General features: G+C 29.3%; 1 protein-coding gene across 2 annotated transcripts in view; it reads right to left on the bottom strand.

The window, feature by feature from the left end:
- Positions 1-24163, bottom strand: part of LOC126554094 (homeobox protein Hox-A10-like) — a 109088-nt gene that overhangs the window by 73853 nt on the left and 11072 nt on the right. The window contains exon 1 of one of the 2 annotated variants that reach the window (XM_050209204.1): positions 1198-1999. The exons of the other annotated variant lie outside the window; for it this stretch is intronic. The gene's annotated coding sequence lies outside the window, so the exon portion shown is untranslated. Of the gene's footprint in view, positions 1-1197; positions 2000-24163 lie in introns of those variants that run through there. 2 annotated transcript variants of the gene reach the window in all.

Below are 24163 nucleotides of genomic sequence, written 5' to 3'. Positions count from 1 at the left end.
TATTAAATGTACCTTTTTACTACTTACATATATAATTTATTAGGAAATATTTCAATATGTAATGTATAGACAGGTGTAAATAATAATTAAAAGTAAAGAGAGTCATAAATTCACACCATAATCAGTACGATACTCAGTAAAATACAATATAGTAGTATAAGTACTAAGGTGCCTGGGTACTAATAAAAACGAAAATAAAATGAAGAACACAAGTGGCGAATGAATTGGCCTACGTGAGAGTATGGCAAAATAACTTACTAATAGGAGCTCATCAAATGGATTTGAGATTTTTCTTGTATTAGGTCATTTGATCTATTAATCATCTATGTATATAGATACAATCTGTTAAGACGTAAGTAATAGGTAACCGTTTTCCACCAAAATCACATTCGTCCGTTATCACTATAGCTATATATATACCAGCTATATGGCAATTTTTCCTCTAAAGGTTATAGGTATATTTCATTTAATACATTATTTTAGATATTTTTTAGGTCTCCTTATTATATTAATTATAAATTACGGCATGCGCATTACTTTTATTATTTATTATTATTATTTCATCGTTAAAGGAACCTTTTAGTATGTATAAAAACTCGCTCTTAATTTTTATACGGGTTCAGAATTTGCTAAATGAAATATTACAGGCCTGTGTAAAATGTCAAGATATTAAAATTAATAGTTAATTTTTGCTTACACTCTTAAAAAGTTAAAAATATGTAAAATGTACATATATATATTGCATTTTAATCTGTATTTGAATAACCTGTAGCAGTTTAATAATTGATTTTAAGTTGATTATAATTTTTTTTCTCAAAACGAAATTCTACTAATTCAAGGTAGGATATTATTTAAAGTTTGGAAAAATACTCAACGAAAATGAGATTTCTGTTTTCGGTCGAGAAAAAGATGGAAAAACTCGTATAATATTATCTATACATGGGTAATTATTTATCTAATTATCTATACATAGATACATTTTTCATATATGTAATACACATATTATGTATAATACTAATAATTATATACCTAAGAACACGCTGCAGTACCCAATGTGGGTATAATCTGCAATGAATCTATATAATGACAAAGTACAAAAGCATGAGCATAAAGATACCGAAGTACCTATATTGATATAATATCATGACGATGAATAATAAATTATAATAATATATTATATGAAAAATAAAGACTTACTACGTGACGACGACATTATATGATGATGACGATGAGCGGCGTGTTGTGGACGAACAGCAATATAACTGCGCAGTGGCGGACTTGTGTCGCGCGTTGTGACAACGACGGATTGTATATACCTAATATTATGGGCTCAGGTATAAGGTATAACAGTTATACGCCTTTGCCAGTACGACTGCCGAATACCTATGCCGGGCGTGTTCCGCGCATAGTCGCCGCCAAGTCGGAGAACGCTCGGCGATCACGTGCGTGTAACGCGTGCCGACGAGTGACGGAACACGGCGACCGTTTGCGCGCGTGACCCGCGACGTTCGCAATAATATTATCGTCTGTGTGGGTGTGCGCGCACAATATAATATCCGCGACCGTGTGCGCTTGTGCGTCCGTTTTTCCGCGTGTGCTCAGCTCGGAGAGGGAGTGAAACAGACGAGTAATTAATTTTCGGACGTTATGAGTTTATTTTATATTATATATGCTTCACGTCGACTGCAGTGACTGTATCGACGGCGCGCGTATAATATATAATATGCGAATATCGCGAATATATTTATGACGCGGTGGATCGGAGTCGAATGATATCCCGCGACGTCGGCGAGTCTGCAATGCGTATTGTGATACGTAATTTCGACGAAACCGCGAGGCACCACCCGGAAATCTCGAGGTTCAAAAAAAAAAAACAATAATAATAATACAATAACGATTTCGAAAACGTTACGTGCGCCCGCGATTTTTTATATTCATGGGGTTGTGCGGTCGCCGTAGTCGTCGGACTGCCGGTGGCCGGGGTCGTTCTAATGAAGATATTATTATTACCGTCGAAAACGGGCGAGTCCGCGACCGGCTTGGCTGCCACCCGAACCGGGCGCCCGCGGTCCAAGATGGCCGCCCGCCAATGACGTCGCTGCTCGCGTGGTCGCGCGCGCGTCGCGGCAATTGTTACTATTATTTCCACGGCTGGTTCGCGTTGCCGACGAAGAGCTAATAATTTTTTTCCCGAAAAATAAAAAATTTACTCCTTGCCCGCGTTCTTATATATTATAATATTTTATAATATTCTTTTTTTTTTTTGTTTAAATAAATCTACAACCTATACATTTTTTTTGTACATAATAAGAAGGTTAGATAGGTGTATTAATTGATAAGTGACAAAAAAAATAGTTAACATGAATCTTAGGTTTAGAGAGATTAGCCTGCAGCGGCGGTAACACCCTATATACCTAATAATAATCTATATACGCACCAAACATATTATACGTTAAATTATATAAATTTCAATATTCACATAGTCATATATAGGCATATAATACGACAGAAAATCACACATAAAATTATCAGGCTATAGTATAATATACCTACCTATATGTTATTTTATCAGTTCATTATATAGGTAGGTATATAAAACCAAAACTATCCTTAAAAACATTTTTATTCAGACGTAAATAAACATTTTGGCAATGGTTTTGCATTAACTATTATAGACACACACATATATAATATATATATATATATACAAACTATATAAGTATTATGCGATAATTAGGTATACGATTATAATTATCCTATTCATCTACAAAACTTTTTAACACGATAATATCTTGACATATTATATAGGTATGTAGCACATAATGTGTATATATAATATATTATTCATGATGGGTACAAAAAAGTACCTATATGAGTTAAAATTATTTATGCAATAATAGTTTATCATCATTTAATAATCAGTTTTTCTTACACAATAAGCGTATACATAGGCATCTGCCATACTATTGTTTATACATATACCTATATTATGATAATGGTTATAGAAATGGTCTGGATTTGAGCGTCGTAAAAATTTGGAGGTTGTAAAAATGTATAACGCGTGATTTTAACTATATATTATATATACGCCGGAGTAAAACTTTATATAGGTTTATGATTTATTTAACTAAGTTGATATAATTATTACATCTAAATGCTGGTAGAAATATAAAATATGAAATTGAAAGCATAATATTATATTATACACAATATAATATATATTTATAATATAGGTACGCAGTGTTCACATTAATATTTCTAATGACTTACTATATTTAAAGTAATGAACTTATTTTTTAACCATATATAATAATATAATATCTATGTACATTTTATCTCCACGATTATTGAATTATGATGAGAAATTTAATATATAATACAGATATGTACAAGTTTAGGTAGGTTTATACGGCACTAAATAAAAAATATTTGAATTCTCGTAGGCCGTATATACTGTATATAATATGTATACCTATTTATGTTCCCGTTTTCTTTTTATGACATTATATTATACAGACACCATATAGGTAGGTACACGTTAATCAGACGTTTATTCATTTATATATGTAATAAATAATTTATACTGGTGTTTTTTTTATTGCATATGCGTAAAGTACTTAGACGAACAGAATTTAAGCAATTATATATAGCAACGGCATAAAATCATGTACCTATATATTACTATTATACTTTGTAGAATATATAGCAATTCATAATAATATTAGTAATTGTATTTATCAAATCAATTAATATATATCTATGTTTTTTTGTTTTGATCTTAAGTTCAATTTATAATAATTTTATATTTAATATTAATTACCCATAATAGTGTACACATAGATGTGTATATATATATATATATATTATATAATATATCTATTGATGTATAGTAATGTATATATTAGTACAAGGTTATACGTACATACCTACATTACATACAATTCCATGAAATAGTTCTTATAATAAAATATACGCATTAATTCAATTCAAAGATAATTTTATATAAAAATACACTTATAATCTATATATACACTATCGTATTATATCTCCTTCAAAAATATTTTTTTGTGTTTAACTACTATTATGTATTTATACATTTAATCATACAAATACTTATGGATAACTAGTTATTATGTAAATAATATACTATAAAAACCTCTTCACTTTTTGGTACGATGTAAAGAAAAATACCTACTCTATAATATATACTATATATATTATTCTATAAAAGCAGGCGTCCTCCAAAACAGTATATACCTATATTCTTGTCCCGATATCATGCATTATTTTACAGTAGACCTACTATACAGTCCAATTTCACTTACCTAGCTACTTTTTTATGACAAAGACTTAATCCGTCTCTAACATTAACTTTACCGCTAAATTTTTTTTTTTTAATACAGATTTTAAAATAATAATAATAAATACCTAGATACAGCGAATTATCTTTAACCACAATAGTGAAAATTGTATTAAACGCAATGTGATAAAAAATAAAACTATGAATCTAGGTAGGTATACCTATTGCAGGACGTGTAATAAAAGTAGCTAAAAAAATTTATTATAACCAATAGATTTAATATATTATACTTTTATCAATATTTAGTTTTTTGTAGGTAATTATATAATTACATATACTTATATAATACCTTATATCTAAATTTAAAAAAAAAATCAACAACAATTAAATACATGAATAAAATAGTTATTGTACACGCCAATAATTAATTATAGGCATCTGACAATCATTTCTATTACACTTTATATATTATATACTCGTATAAAGTACAAATTAACTGTAATATTGTAACTCAAAAAATTTAACACTTATTTATTTACTAAATTGTTTACTAGGTATATCTAAAATATTTAACTGTTCTAATTTGAGTTATATCCATGTTTTACTATATTTATATTTATATAATGACACACTATACTTGCATTATTTGTGGTCAAATGAAAATAATAAAATAATATATATATTATATTAAATATACTAAATATAGGTAGGTATACTTTACTCATCATATCATATCATATCATATAAATATATTAAAGCGTCTATAATATTTATCCGTATGTATAAATGTTTATAATTATGTATGTGAAATTATTATCTGATGCAATTTACAGTGTTTATATCTGTCTAAATTGTGCGGAAAGCATAAACATATAAATACAAACAATTTGATCCACCGTAATAAAACTACATATTATATAGTGTTATATATAGGTACAATTTGTACGTCCATAAATATAATATAATGATCTATCGATGCGAGTATATAGAGGAGGACAGAGGTTCCTAAACTACTTCATAATATGTATCAAATAAATTATACATAGTTCTATACATATGTCTTTTCATTCGCACAAAACCATAGCACGCGCAAACTACCTTCCAAGAGCTACGGCCCACATAATTGAAATTAACATAATATTTAATATGAGTACTACGTACCTATAATGTCCCTACCCGTTGTAAAATTCAGGACTCATAAAATCGTTACAGAGGTCGTGTTTACTAGTAGTAATACCTATAGTACTATTATTATAATGATTAAGTTTATTAGCTTCTATAAATATAGGATAGCATAATGTTATTAGTGTTTTTTTTTTTTTTTTAACAACGTTCGTGGTGAAAATTAGGTTTAGATGAATATTGGTTTTATATAATAAAATAATATGTATTATATTCATTTATTAAAATATAAAATATTGTACCTACGTAAATTTATACGCGTATAGTGCTGGGAGTGAGCACGATGCCGATGAATGACATCCCTTAGCACTTGTTTTATAGTAGATATTTTACATCCCGTTCACTTATTTTGTTTAAAATTATCTATTCTTCTTTTTCATGTTTAAAATTAATTATTTTCATAAAATTAATAATATTTTGTTTTTTTTTTTAAGTACTAGATTCCAGAATATCTATATCTATAATATTATTATTATTATACAGCAATCACAAACAATATTTTATATTAAATGTAGGAATTAACTATATGGATTAATCCCGCACCCACCTATACTTGTATTGTACTAATGGTGTTGATATTACAGATTTAAGAATAAATTATTATAAAAAAAAAAACAAATTATAAAATCAAGTTTTTAATAAATACAATTTATGTAAGTATAGAATATATTATACGTTTTGATTTCAAAAAAACATAATATAATGAACCTATACGATATTATAGCTAATATAATAATTTTATAACTATTGCCACAGAAAATTCACATCATTTTTCTCGTCGATTACATTTTATTTATTCAACGTGGAGTAATTATTCATAATTTGGTTTTATATGCATATTAATATGTAATGTATTCGCGTTTCGCATACAACAACAGGTAAATATAAAGTTAAATAATGTACCATAATACGGCTCGGCGGGCGTCGAGGGAGATATATAATTATATACGAGGTGAACACTGTAAACGCACGCGTGTTTTATATTTTTTGTTGTTTTATATGTACAAATAATGCGGTCGTCAAAAAAATAAATAAATAAATAAAGGGCGGTTTAAAGACGCGACATAGTATGTGAAAACTTTTGGTGTAGTAAAGGGCTGGTGGTTTGTTTACGGTCAAACTTCCCTTCTAGTATAATATTTTAAGTTTTTTACATCTCTCTTTCTCTCTCCCTAAACGTCTCGTATAATAGCAGCAATAACGTTATAGGGACGTGGCACGTAACTCGTAAGCCTCGTAAGCGTATATATAATGGGAAAAGTTTTGTACCGTATATATTACATTATGACACCGCATAGCGCCGTAAACTCCTCGGCTAAATAACGACAAATAATAACATCCCGTCGTAAAAAAAAAAAAAAAAAAAAAACGTAAAGAAAAGAGAAAAAAGAAAATCGGGCGAAAAACGTTAGTGAAAAAATGGCGGATGCCTTATTTTAATACCATATGCATAATATATAGCTAGTTATTTGCATAATTTGTACTTTACGCAGAATATTATATACTATGTACCTATATACGTGTGTATAGGGAAAACGAGCTTTGTGATGGGGGAGGGAGTTGAGTATGATAGTATAATATATTATCATAAGTACCACCCTCCCTACATATATATATGTATACAAGTATAATTTAATATTCGGGCGTAAAACACGCGTACTTCGCGTGTTCACACCACCCGCGCTTGCCGTAGTCCGCCATTAATGTCAACGTTAGCTGAATGTATAAATTTAAAATATTATGACAAAATCGAAAAACCTTAAAGAAATTACACTATGCAGTATTATGTATCTATTGCAGAGTAACTTTTTTTATTAACCAATCATGTATTATTTTGCATTATCTATTGAAATAAACTTATTGTTAAATAAATATATATTTTTAAAATTATAGTAATTATAAAAACCTATACCTAATTTTAGTAAATATCGGAATGTTCAAAAAAATTAAAAATGTAAACATATTTAACCTAGTGTGTATTATCGTAAATACTATATATTATATGCAAACTATAAGTTTTTATGTAAATATCAAACAAATATATATTTTTTTTTTTTAATAACCTACATCACATATTACGCAATAAGTATTGGTAAAGGCGTATAAAGTAAATATGCGGTGTAGTATGCCATATAGTACCTATAATTCGTATACATATTATGTTATAAGTACATTATTTTCCATTGTTTATTAATGAGAATTCGATGCAATAATATTACGCATATACCTCATATACAATATTTGAATGCGAGTACCTGTATAGGCCATTTTTCTTTTGTCTATAAAACAAACGGATGGATTTTATTACAATAATATATTATGAGCTACATCATTGCAGGTGTATATTAGTGTAAGTCGTATATATACACGCCTATACGTGGCTTATCCCGGTATTATAGGTTTAATACACGCGTATATATTATGATGTAGAAATAATTTTCATTGTTACATGCAACACCTCTATATAGTAGTGAATGTAAGTACCACCTATACTATAAATATATTCGAATAATACCTGCCAACGTTATATATATATGATAGTATGACGTATATCCCTAAGAAATTTGAACTACATTGTAAGTTTTACTCGTGTGTACCTATAGCAGTGTAATGAAAACGACTATATTATTATATACGTTCGCATATATGTATTTAGTAAATTTAATGGATTTAATTTTTATTTTTTTGTGTGTAAATGTGTTTAAGTTATATGTACTATAAAATCGATAAACGTCAAATGTGTTTTTATATTATATACACATCAACACGCATCTTATCCAATTTAGACATTTAAAAGAAATTTAATGCGTTTTATTTTGCTGTATAATCTTTTAAAATAAGTAAAGGATTTTCAAATAAATAAAACGATCAAGAAAAGCGGATTATAAAAAACTATGTTCATCAAATATTTTCTTTTAAATATATATTCTTTCTACTTTCTATTCTATAGGTATTACACTATTAAGACATATTAAGTATATTATTTATACTCAATATGAGTATAGTCACTCAATAACGCAACGAACAATGTAAGCCATATATAATGAGCATAATAATATGATATTTGTGCTTCAAATCAATTTATATGTACCTACATATACGTTAAGCATGCATATACATAGGAATAACAACACATCTATGAATCAGATTAAAATATAACATGATGGATATTGTATAATTTATTTAGTTTTTAAAGCATTCAGATACAGTTCAGGAGTGTTTTAAGATCGATTGAATTATATTATGATGGACACGAATTCATATTGATAATTGTATGAATAATTTTGAGTGAAGCTTGTAATATTTTTTGTGAGAAAACGTTTCACTTAAATAAATGTTATATGATATATATTATATATATTTTATGTATATTATTCACAAACGTGAGAGCACTGCACTTTAGCTATACAGCAGTTGCGAGGCGGGTTTGCAAGGCTCGAGTTTATTTCGAAGGTATAGCTAATGGAAATAGTAAATACATATATATATATATGTATATACCTATACACATGAATAGTGTAATACATCCAAGCGAATAAATATTAAATAGTATTACTTAAGAACGAAGAACGCATTTCCCGTATAATATTTACTACCGACAGCAGCGGCAACGGGATCACGGTATTATCATTATACATTTTTTTTATTTTTCGACGGATAGGTTACACACACGCATGTAGTGAACTAAAATATAATAATATATTATATAGTTTAGGTAAAGTATATATGTATACTCTAAGCTCTTATCCACTTACGGCTCGCATTCCGTTCCATTTTGGTCCCCTGGACGGAGAGCAGTATAAATCATTTTCAAAACATACTTTTACGACCCGTTTCTTTTCATCCGTTTTTTTTTTGTATACATATATATACATATCTACATATACCACAGTAATGCTGTAACCGACATTGCAGCGTTTTAATTATAATCTCGCAACGTATACAGAGAATACAGAAACACCGCGACTTACACTATATACATTATACAATTATATACATATATATATTAGTATAAGGGTATAAATTACAAACGTTGTTATTGCTTCGTGTACAAAGACGTACTTGCGCCTGATGTAAAAAAAAAAAACGTTTTAACTTTTATCGCGATGAAAATATAACACAAAAAATGATTTACGCTGAAAGTATAAAATATATAAAAGTATATTTATTATAATATGCGCACACGTAAAAAACACCACCCGTCGATCAACTGATTGCAACCACCGGTGCCGACGTCACTGCACACAGTCGTAATCGCTTCGGGCTTAATTAATTTTAAGCCAAATTAAATTTAAAACTAAATTACTTTTTGTTTTAAAAAAACCAAAAATTAATTAAACCCGAATAACCTCAGCATACCTACTACTGTATCTCGCAAGCTTTTTTCAACTCAGTTGTTCTATTTATTCATGTTTGGTTCATGGTCTATTTTTCACAGATACGGAAATATACAAAGTATTATGTAGATAATATTATTATTCTAAAGTTTAGAGTAGATATCGAGGTGGACCGTTTGATTAAATTTCTCTTAGAGCAACCTTTAATTTTATTTTATGATAAAAAAAATATGGTACCTAATAAAGTAATAATGTGTAGATATTATCGTCCACTGACTATCTATATTTGGGGTGAGTTATATGAGGTCTCTACGCCATTTTCATTCTATAGGTGACGAGAAAGTAGATTTTCAGAATATAACTTTTTTCAGTAAAACAACAAATTAATAATAATACCCATTAGTTATAAGGATATTCACTGAGAATTTTGTAATAATATATTTTGTCCATACAGTCTATAGTATACAGCCTTAAGAAATTACGTTACATATAGGTACCTACGATTATAATATAGGTAATATACTATTATATAGCTTACTAAAAACTATCTTAAAGAATATTATTGCTGTATCCTACTTACCATGGATGACATATGATTATAATAAGGTATACCTATATTATAAATATATAGCAGCTATAATATTAAATCCTTCATATTACAATGAATACAATGAATAGTACTATTATGGGTCATGACTTATGGGATAATATAATATAGGCACATATTTTATATGGTTATCATACAACAACTATAACAAGCGTACAACAAGAATATTATAAACGCACTAAAAAAAAAAACTGTTAATGCCTATTAAAATAGGTACATGTCGGGTGTTCAAATATTTTATAATAGCATCTATAATGAAATATCGATTTAGAAAGAATTGCAAATAGCTGGTTTAATAACTAAATGATTAATGTTCGGTCGTATCCGTGTCATTATTATGTACACTGTATTGGTATATGTATACTTGAACACAGTTATAATTTAAACGAAACACGTGATGTGTTTTACAAATTATGGACAATATTAGCTATTGATACCTCCTAAATGTAAGTATATTGATCATGGTATACACATAAATATTTATTAAATATACATAATTATACCTATATTATAAACAAAATACAATAGATAAACATCATAATTTATCAAAGCAAAAAACAAAACATCTGTTAAACAATATAATACGTTCAAAGATGATAATAATAATTATAATTTATAATATATTATATAGACATATAGTATATGCCTTGAGTATATGACATACTGTCGTAAATTTATCTTTTATTTTTTTTTATGATTAAGGCATATACAGTAAACACGTTCCTTATCTTAATATATTATTATAAACAACTTATAATAACTGAAATTCAACATGCCATTTGTACGTCCATAGAAATGTTTATCTTAAATAAGTACTTGATTATAAACTAAACTGCAGGGACTTATAGCATTTTATTTTTCAAGACTAATATTCAGCGTAGATAAGTGAATATAACACTATAGTTTTTTTTGACACTTAATATTTATTAACTACCTATTAGTGCAAAAATAATTTTTCAAACATTGCAATTTTCCAAAAAATATTCATTTTAGAATTTTAAATTAAAAATGTATGCACTCATTAGAAATTAAAAAATTAAAACTCTAAGAGACATTTTTTAAACGTTAATACTTTTCAAAAAAATGAGTATTAATATTAAAAGATTTACCCTACTAGGTTATTATTCGTCATTTTAAGTCATGTATCTATGTATTTTTATGATAAACAAGTACCTATTTAAAATATTTTTTGATACATTTATTATTTGAGTACTACTTAAACAGCGTAGATTAATATTATATATTAAAAAAAAATAAATAATTTAAATAAAAAATTATGAAATATTATTAACATATTTTATATTGATAATAATATTTATATTTTATAACATTTGGAGTAAAATATTACTGCGTAATAGTTACTATGATAATTTGATTAGTGTTCAGAATGTAGATAACTGTATGCATTTATTTTTTATTACCTAAAAGTAAATGATATACCACATAATATTATCCTCAATAAAAAAAATAATAATAATAACACTAAACCTAATCAAGCAAAACAGCTCCACCTACCCATTTTTAAAATGTCAATCATCATAAATCGTCGTCTCAACCAATAATCAACTACCTACTGAAAATGTTTCCAAGTATAAATAGTATATAGAATAACGAAATCTCGAACCCAAAATTCATTGACGAACTTAAATCCATCTGACACATTAAAATCATTAGATTCTCTCCTACTCATCTTCTCTGCTGTGCTTCTATTACAAACTTTACTAAACAATTTAATTATTCTAGTTACATATTCAAAAAAATAATTTATAAACAATTAAATATTTTTCTATACTTAATTATTGAAATCCTCAAATCACTAAATTAACACTGTCTTCACACCGCCCTTATTGATCCTCTAGAATCTGTAAAGAAGTCTAAAACATAACTGGTGTCACAACTTATTCAAGTTCTCATTATCCAACTCTCAAAAGTTCCATTGGTTAAATAAATAAATAAAAAAAAAAGTTTTCAGAAGACCCGAGCATGAAATTATGTGATTTTACAGAACCTAATATTATATATTATTATGTAGGTATAACATAATATCAATTATGACTTATTTATTTCTTGGTACTAATCATTATATAAATAAATACAGTATTATATTATATACATTAATTTACGGCCGTCGCACGTCGTATACATCAGAATGAATCCACTACTGATACATAAAAATATTCATAATTAAGTCCATGCACAGACCTACTAGTATTATATGTTTTTAAAAATAAAATTTAAATATTACTATATAATACATATTATATTATATTCTTACGTCTTACAAGGGAACGTATGATGATTTAGAATTAAATTATATATTTTAATATGTGTTGCAATTCTGTATCGTGTAAACTTAAGTTTATATACATAATTATATCTAAAATTACATAATACATAGGGGATCAGAAATTATTATTTTTTTTTATTTACTAGCTTAAAATCTGCGACTATAAAATATACCATAATATTATACAGTATAGGTCAACGAGAATTGAATATAGAAAATACAGCAAGGTAACCAATAACCTAATAAATATAGCGCGTAATCGGAATAGTTGGTAAATATTTGATAAATTATATTTTGTACGTTCGAAAAAAAAATAGGAGACGGTCTAAAAAAAAATATTACATAATATTCCAATAGTATATTTCAACACGAAAATACTGTACCCGACGCGTCCACTATATAATATATTATGTGATTCGATCACGTTATATACATCGCATCCGTCGTGCAGGTTTAGCCGGGCACGGAGACGATCATCGGCTTTTGCGTACAGGGTCCTATAATAGTGTCATAATGTGCATAAAAGCGTTATTATATCGTATATCTTATATACATTCACAAATACGGACGCTGCAGCACGATGCGGAAAATACTCGACCTTCTTATTTCTTTACGCTCGTTTTTCGGTCCCCTAGCTCGTGTATGTATATTATATATGGTTACGCCGTTTTAGTTTTTTATTACGTACACGACATATAGGTAGATACTTTGTATGGACCGTATATTGTTACGTTACACGATAGGTATAAATATAAATGCTTTCGAGTATTGCGTTTACGACATTTTTTTGTCCTAACCGCTATATACGCGCATATTACAATAAATCGTTCGGCAACGATGTATCACATCACATTATTATATATAAACTTGCGTTTATTGTACGTGCGCATATATTATAAACTCTCACGCGAAATTACGAACATATATAGGTATACAGTAGTGAAACAAGTACACTCAAAGATGACAAGCGTTAGTCGCGCAATAGGCGGTATACTGTTTATAATAAACACAATGAATAAACATATAAAATAATATACTGCATAAATATATACATTGTACTTATTTTCTACTATACCTACATATCCAATGAAGTAACTTCAAATGTTGGGTGCATAAAGCATTTATAAAAAAATCATCAGTGATAATTATTAGTCATCGGATGTAACATAATGACTACGATTTACATTAATCTACGCAGTTGCTTGTTTTTAGATGTTGCATTTTTACAACTAAAATTTTACAACATGTTTCATAATGTTTTTCTTTCGTGAACACTAAATATCATACCACTGCATGTGAGCCCCAGATTAACCGCTTTCTAATTTGGTCCCTCAATAATCGTATATTATGTAGTTACTCCGAACTGTATAATGTATTAAAAGTTTATATTTATATATTATTATTATATATGACTGAATGAGTCCACAAGTTGAAAAAGTTATTATGAGAATAGTAATAGGTATTTCCAAAAAAAAAAAAAAAAAATAGCTAGACAGATGCTGATTTTAAACTATACTCTATGTATACCTATACTAGAATGAATGATCAATTTACAATAAACTATAGTGAAATATTGACATTTTGAAAGAGGACAGTCTTATTTCGAACCTTGATAACATATTATACTATCATATTTATACCTATATATATTCCGAAAAAAATATAATCACTCCTAAGATATAAAACCCATGCCCTCAATATTCGAGCAATATTCGAATTCGTTTTCTCCCCGTTTTATGTGAGCACGAGACGCATGCCAAACTTAAATCATATCACGTATATTATGTATCATTTATATATAATACAATATACTATCTCTCTCGTAGCGTAAGATATGTGTGTATTTTTTTTATCAGATATACGAGAAATTCGCTAGTATTGTAAATAAAAACGTTCGCAGTAAAACTTATACATATATGAAGTTTTGATGTAGACGCCGAACGAAGCTTCCGCCTCCTCAACACTGAGGAACGATTGGGGTACTTTCCAATTTCGCAGAGGACCCTCGACTACCCCTTGTCGCGAGCACACGCCCGTTCGCGTATTGTATATAAATATATACAATTTGCCACAACTATGTCGAGGACGATCGGTTTAAGCGCCAAGTCATTACCACGGTTTTATGTGCACGATAAAAGTCAACACTGATGTGCACCCCTCCGACGATATGACCACCCCGTTCGCCAGACCGTTTATATCGTATATAAATAAATATATGTGTGTGTGTGTGTTTGCCAGTACTACGACGGGTTCCTATTAAACTATCCGACAGCAATCAATTGATACAGTTTAATGTGCGTCTATATAATATATATATAGTAATGTGTTGTGAACATTCGTTTTTTATATCGTCACATAATTCGCCCTCAACAATACTATACATGTGTATAATATGCGCCTAATGACATCACTATATATATGAGATATACCCGATGACTACTGTTCCAATCGTATTACAATATCATATACTGCTGTATTATATTATATTGGTCCCGCGTGAGTAAATTATATATAATATATGTAATGCTGTAATCGTTCAATCGAATTTATATATATCGCACGCGAAAGACCGCGTATTGAGTATAGTTTTTCTTTTACTACAGTATACGACGATATTTCGAGAACAATTAATGTTTTTATTGCCAAACTCCAAACTATATATTTATATTTTATGTGTGTCTTGAAATCGTGAGTAAATGATTCATGAGAATGATAATTGTATGTATTGTTTATTTTTTACTCGTCAGTCGTTGTTGGCTATGTGTCTATCAAAACGCGCATTGAAGGTGTCAATCCATATTGAAAATAACCTCCCTACTTTGCATTTTATCAAATAATTTTGAACGTAGCTGATACTTGTATACTATGTATTAAGTATATTATCGACTTTCTAATTAATATCAAATTCAATGCGATACAAATTTTTAAAATACAAAATAAGTTAATACTTGTTATATTATAAAGACAAAAACTTATCGGTATATTACCCTATAGGTAACTATACAGTTTAAATTAATTTTATTGATAATTGAATGTAAGCACTACAATTTTACCTATCCAATATCTACGTAATTCATAGAGGCGGAGACGATAAGTGATGTTCTGTGATATTGTCATTATTATTACTTATAAAATATCGAGTCCAAAACAAATTACGCTAAGATTTTATATTTTTCTAAGACGTACAATGTCTTACTGTTATGCAAAATCGAATACAGATTACGAGCGTGTATGAATTCATATTTTATTATTCCGTTTATTTTTTTTTTCAGATCCACAACTACGAGGACATCAAGCACTCACATATACGCAACACCTGCAGCATAGAGTATAATATATAATATTTTATATTAAATTACACACTTATATTATATATGGACTCATTGTCGCACCACCAACTGTAACAATCACCAACATACTTCAGTGGACATATTTAAACCAACCAGACATATAAATATATATAATCTATGATAATAAAATATTTTAATATGGTTTTTGTGCAAATCGAAATGCACACCGACAATACCGAGTGAAGTGCATGTAAGCGTGATTTCGATGGCTGTCGAGGGTAGGTGTGTTCGAGACTATATACAATAATAATTTTTCACGCATTCTTGTTCACGGCTCGATTTCGAATAGTGTATCGTATATATTTGAGTATTATATACAGCTCACGATACATATATATATATATATATATATATTAGGTACCTCAGCATAGAAACACGTGATTATGATGTATTTTGAGACATACAAGACCGGGAATTTGGTCATAACCGAACCGTTGTAAAGAGAACGACAAAAATGGAACAAGAAAATAAAGGAAACGTATGTACCTATATAAATATCATACTTATTCCCGTGTACTCAAATTGCCATTTTTATATTTTCCCGTACCTGTATATCTATCACGCTCCCCATTCGGGTTCACTCCTCGACACAATGGAGACGGTGGGTCGACGGCGGCTGCGAATTTATCGAGTGAGACATCATCTTTTTCACGTTTATATATTTTATAATAATGTGATTTTCTTTTGTATACCGACGAGGACTCTATATAATAATGTACTATACATAATCCGACTGTGAGTTACGACTGTGCTCGTATATAGTTTCATAGATGAATACAATATAATATATACCTTATTCTTTGGACTAGCCATCTCATACGCTTAAAATATTAATAATAATAATAATAACGGTCCTTCGAAGGGTTTTTATTGTTCTGATCGCACCAGTCCCACCAATTCTCCCTAACCAAAGTCCTAGACGGTTCTGGTTTTGACGTTTTTCACGGCGCCCTATATATATTATAATTTATAATATATAACAATAATATATAAAATAGCAACCATACCATTTGTGTTTCACTGTATAGCAGAGGTTTCCGGCTGCCACACATAGTCGTTATACGTTCACGCCGAAGGTATACTAAAAGAAAAAATGCGACACTTGAATAGGCGTATCATATCAGACCGTTAAGCATGCACGTAAAAAATCTAGTATCGCTCCGCCTTATTGAAGCAAAATAATAAGTACCAAATAATGGTACATGCATGTATGGATTTGATTGCTCGCCCGTAAGTATTGAATGTCTATACAGGAATTTTAGAAAAAAAGTTACTATAAGACATTGGTAGGTATACAACAAAAATTAGAACATTATTATTACAATTATTATACGCGTGACTGACACAAAGAGAATTTTTTTTCTATTTAGAGAATATTTTTCAGCTTTTAGATGAGGTAATATCGATGCGATAAACATAATTTCAAAACTATTTATTTCTGCGTATGCGTGTTCTTATAAAAATTATTGTTAGTAGTATATAATATTATGAAGCACCTACATGTGGTATGTGTACACTCTGATTCGAGATAACATTGAAATAATATTATAGGTATAGGTACCTTATTTATTTTACCTACAGCAACTCGAGATAAAATAAAATTTTTAATGTTTTTGTTGTATTTTCGTATTCGGTCCACATAAATATTATGTATTATGTATGCAATAGTAATGTATGTATTATAGCCTATTCGATGTTCGGATCTCGGGCACGTTTTTTCCAGCGGACACGCGTAGTATATATCAATAATCGAGTATCCGAAAAGACCATTACGCGTATATATATATCCGCGTAGTATCCATATCACATATCGATATATTATTATATCCATAGCCAGGAGTCAGTCACGTTCGCGTTACCGTATAACATATTCGCGTCTAATATAGGGTGAATGTATTATTATTTAAGTATATATTTATTATTTCCTATACAGAGAAATTGGAGGACGACCGTAAAAGCTCAGCCCGGTCAAGTCGTAAAACCGTCATATTATTATTATATATATATATATATAGCTATCATTGGTATCGTCTTCTTTTCGGGTCGTTATTTATAATATAAAAACACTCGGATTCTTATCTTATTCCAATTTCTTCTTATTATAGTATACAGAAAGTTTATCTGTCAATCATTTTTTCTTATCGATTGAGGCTAAATTGCTAAATTAATGTAAAAGAAAAATTATCTTTTTTTATTTCGTACAGCTTAAGTTTCTTAAAATTAAAATAGCCATGCCATTTTTTGCAAATACTTTAAACGTTAAATTACTATTATTTCCATGGAGTATCCAAATAATTACAACAGAAGTTTGATAGAGCTACGTTTATAAAATAGATGAGTGAATATGTACGCGATGACAAAAACTGACTCCAAATAAGTATCTAACTGTTTGTATACGACACACATTAAATTATTATTGTATTCAATGCTGTTCTCAATTCGACTACATTCACACACATACATATATACGAACGTCATGTATATTAAATACATAAAATCTAAAAACGGATCGCATTTCATCCCTGTCGGCTAACCAGAAGGTTTTACTCCCGGAAGGGTCACGACCACCGCTGCACTTACGACGCTTGTCGATACAATGATTTATTTATCCGGAAGGATGCCGGTGTTGGAGGAAAAAACCAGTAGTAACCAACCTATTCAGGAGGAGGGAGCTAAAAGGATTTTAATGAGACCGACTTGTGCACTCTAGACATTAAGAGCCGTACCAAACAGTCGCTTTTTTCAAGATATTATTTTTAAAACTAAAACGCAACAGTTGTTGGTTTTGAAAAAAATAATAAAATTAAAAAATACACCACCTGGTTTAGATGGATATTTTATGTTCACCGACCGATTATACATAATAATAATAAAAAAAAAAAAAAAACGTAATACATGATGCAGGTTTTGGGTGCCATTTTTCGACACGTTTCGTCTCGAGAATGAATTTACCTACATGTTTTTTTTTTGTATTTACTATTTTTGGATACCAACGCAATAACCCCGGAGAGAAAGTTAAATAATGGCTTTAATTTATTACGACAATTTTCATACTGGTTTAGAGAACTTAATGTATTTTTCCACCCAAAATGTCAACATGAAAAATAGTTATTGATATTGCCCAAAGTACTTGAGGACCAATGAGAATGCAGCGAAGCAGCTAGTAGTTATTATTACTATTTACTATCAGATTTTTGATATGTATATATAGTTTTAGGCATAATATAATATGTATTTACAAAAATAATGGTGGACTTTTAATAAATGAATTAATTAAGCTGTTACGGACTTGCGGTCGTCTATTAAAATCATTTCTCCGTCGAAACTATATAGTACTATAATTACGTACTATTAATAAACATAATGTACAGGTACGCCCAAACCAATAAATGTATTAAAATCAAACTATTATCAGGCAATATATGTTCATTAAAATTATTCATGAAACATACAATGAAAATTTATCGTACAGAAATAATAACAAATTTCGTTATAAAAGTTACACATAAATTTATTATTACATATTATTGTATATAACACTATCCCCACTAACGTGGTCAAGCGAATATAATATAAGAAATTTTATACGACCACGGTACATTATTGTACATATTATTGCCTCAAAAACCATTTAAATATTACAAAGTACTAGATAATTAATACCTATAGGGCACAATGTTTATTATACTGTCGATTGAATACAATATTAAATAATACCATTAAAAAAAACTTCTCGTATAATTGTGCGAGTAGTATACCTACCTAATTGAACTGTATACGCATACACGCCGATTCAGATATAACCTGCATCGTTTTGATTTTTTTCAAACCAGTTGACATTATATTTTATAGTTTTAAGTTTAATTGTCAAATTTATTACTATAATAATATAATCAATCATGATTTTAGTTTTATTAGTTTATCGTCATTAAAAAATATAATTACATGTCTGCAATTTTGAATGCACTCGTGCTTGTTATATTAATATATTGTATATAATAATGACATTATTAACTTTTTTTATACGTTTGGCATACCTATTAAATACTTAATACATAATATCGAATATATCTTATACAACACATTTTGTGAACTGCTAGACCCTATCTGCAGAAGGAATAAAATTTCAAAAACTTTTTCAGCAGTGAACAGAGCCATACCATATTATCTCATTGCAGGAAATATAAATAAAACTAAACGAAAATATATGTAGTTAATAATTTACTGATTTTTTTTCGTTTTTATCTATAAAGGTACCCGACGACGGTAGCGCTGCTCGACCAAATGCCGCCGCCGAAAAAGTCAAGTCCAGGAAATCCGAGTGTGGCCTCCCCCTTTTCTCCACTTCAAACAACCACACCTATAACCTGGGTGTCGTAAATCACGTATTCGACCGTCGTACAGGGGTAGTTTCTGAGGAGAGGTGCACCAGGCATCTCGAGTATACGGGGTTAAATCAATCCATACGTTCATGTCTGCTGCAAGGCGCGGTGACGAATGGCCCAGAAGGGACCGTAAAAATCGACCCTCGTGCGGGAGTGGTTTTTTCGTTTCCTTCTTGCTGCCCTAATTGGACGTCTCTGTTTCAACTAGAAGACCGTAACGGCGGCATCGGGCACGTACGAGGTACGTGACGAGCGCAATCCTGCAATCTTATGGCACATGAGTCCAGGACGGCATACGCGGTTGTACGTTGAAAATTATACTCTAGTTATTATTATATACATTTTATTTTCGATTTTCGCTCCTGATTTTAAATACCTACTTTACGCACGTGCATATATTAAATATATTATACTCTACAGCGCATACGTATGCGTACAATTTTATCGGTCTACCGACACCGGATCATAAAATCGTATATTATGTATATATTGTATATATTTTGTGCTATACCTACACAAGTTTGTTCACTTATAAACATTTAAATGCGTATCCCGAGAATGATATTATTTTGTTTTCAAAAATGATAAAAATTCATAATATACCTAATATTAAAAATATATACTTAAAGTTATCAATCGCTATTTAAATGCAATAAGCGTTTCGGATTCAATATTTTTATTTTAGACAAAATTAATTATATTCTATAATTGTAATTTATTTATTAGTTATAAACATGTACATTAAAATAAGCTATATACATATTTTTATGAGAAAACCTTAATTTAAAATACGGTAATATTATATTATATTTTAATTAATGGTTTATTATTTTTAATTTGTGAATGAAAAACTTCCAATTTAAAAATATAAAAAAAATATTTATTTTTACAACAATAACGATTTCAATTTTTTTTTTTTTTAATACCTACTTACCTAAGTATATTGAATACGCATTTTTATCTATATATCTACCTTTATACATATTATCATAAAGTTATATTAAAAAGAAGAATATTGTTAACAATTATTACTTTAAAAAAAATGTACCTATAGGTATACCTATGGATTAACAGTTATCGTGCATAGGTACTGCATTTTTACACACCAGTTTGTATTTGTACAATGCCTAAGATGGTAACTAAATTATTATATTTCATTATTATAAGTAAAATTATAATAAGTAAAGTTATAATTTCCATTCAAAAAAATTAATTTATTTCCAATATGACGTGAACAGTTGTTTGGATAGTTATACGCGGCCCGCGGGTCAAATATAGGTACCTATATAATTATAAACTAATAATATTATTGTAATAATGACCGATACCACTTTGGTAATGCATTTAATTTTTATAAAATCTGATTACAGACGGTGATAATGGTTCTCACGCACTAGTCTGAAGCTCATAAAATGAAAAAAAAAATAACATAATTATCCAGATTATACAGAACTTAGTGGCGGTGTATCGTGTGGTCTCGACCGCCATTTATATTTAATTGCTGCAGGCGGTAGCAGTATTTACGCACACAATATTACCTCACATTACATTACTTAAATATTTATATTATTAATAATTAGATATATAGATACTATAAGTTTATAAATCGTGTGCTTAAGAATGAACACGATCAAATTCACTTATCATAACTAGTTTTTTTGACGTTATTCATTAATATTGTTATTATGTAATATGAATACTAAGTAAATGGTGTATCGCTCTCAACCAAACTTGAGTCTAAAGTGCAATATCAATACGTGATCCGAGCGTACACTTTATAAACTTTTATATTAAATATATAAATTAATAAATATAAATAATAATAAGTATAATATTATTTGCTGCAGACGACGCTATATATGAAGAATTGTTTTCTGCTCGATCAATTTGTCGAATATCGCATACAGTTTAACAACTATCAAAATATATAAAAAGTATATTGTAGGTAAGTGATATCATAACATTTCAATTCTCAGTCAACTTGCATACACATAGGTAAAAAGAACGAAAATAAAAATAAAAAAATTAGAATAGTATAATTAATTAGAACTGTATAGGAATACTGCAGTTTTATTATACTTCAATATTTTAGGTATTTGTTAAATCGGATTTCGGTTTTTAACAGCCATCGCGTTTCACGATTATGTAAATTAAAAATGAAGATATACGTAAAAAAAAAAAAAAAAAGAAGAAGGAGAAAAAACACCAAATGATTCCAATGTAGTAAAGCGGTTTTTTTTTTTTTTTTTAGTGGTCAGGTTTCACGATGCACATTTCACACCACGACGATAGGTATAATAATAATATATTGTAATCGTATAACGTGTTCAGGCGATTGGCAGAAGAAAAATGTCGTCCGAGCTCGAGCACACTGCACAAAAACACTTAGGTATACCAACCGGTTTTTTAATATATAAAAATGGATACACGCGGCGATAATAATATATATAATACGTAAAAAATGTATACCTACATAATATACGTATAGATAGATACCTCCTAATGATAATAATACACGGACACACGTCTCTGGCGAGGTGTATAACAACAACGATATAATAATATACGGAAAACTAGTTTCTGGCGTAAAATCAAATCCTTTCAAACACACACGCGAGTATGGCGTACATATTATATATACATATATAAAAATATAGGCATAATGGTATAATATATAATATACGTATACGATTCCAATCTCGAGTGTGCGTCTCGGGTGTAATTTATTTCAGTCGAGCCGACAACGTCTGCGCACCATACCTGTACGCATATTATATATTATTTTTACCCGCGCCATGAGTGCACTCGTATACATATATATATATATATGTACAAGAGGATAACGTGGAAAAAGTTACGGCGACAGAGAAACGTAAGACGAGAGCTGGTCGGGAACGTAATATATATACATGGTTAGGGGGAGCCGACAAATGTCTTGCGCGTGTGGTAAATATACTTAGGTATAACGGGGTGCATTGGTCGGTGGAGCGCGGAGGGTAATAAAAAATGAAAAAAGTCATTCCGTCGCTTTCCCCGGTCCCGGAGTCGTATATCATCTCGGACGGACCCGGCCGTGTACGCGCGCGTTCGTACATTATACACATATTTTATATATTTTTTCGACATCGTTTTATAGTTAATTAACTATATTTTTCGTATGTGTTGTTTCTTTAATTTATTTTTACGATTAGATATCGGCCCGTCGATTGTGTGTACCGGGTTTGAATGATATAGGTACAATAGACTTGTTGAAATTTATGTTCAGGTATATCGTATAAATTATCGTACGCATAGGTACACGATGGCAAGAAAAATATATTTCACGCACTTATAGGTAAATCATATATATTATATTATCACAATATAATATGTATTATGAAGTATTACCGTGTATAGCAATGCGTATATATAATAAAATATAACGTATATTATAGGCGTGGAGGACCATATTATATACATTTATAATAATATATTGTTCTATACGATCGGGAGATGGTGGGCGGGAGCAGTACCATATTATATAGAAAACAATTTTTACTATGCAGAAAAAATAAATTGTATGTACGTTCGATATTTTATGGCGAACTTTGTCCTATTCAAATGGAGGAGCCCTTAGTCCTGACCTCTCTCTTATTCCCAACACACATAATAATATGCTCAAAGCGTCTACAATCTACCTCGATAAACCGTATCGTAAAAATATCGAAAAATAAGT

The sequence above is a fragment of the Aphis gossypii genome, chromosome 1 (genome assembly GCF_020184175.1).
Source record: "Aphis gossypii isolate Hap1 chromosome 1, ASM2018417v2, whole genome shotgun sequence".
Taxonomy (NCBI): Eukaryota; Metazoa; Arthropoda; class Insecta; order Hemiptera; family Aphididae; genus Aphis; species Aphis gossypii.
The sequence above is the reverse complement of the archived record's forward strand: the minus strand, read 5'-3'. Positions and strand labels throughout refer to the sequence as shown.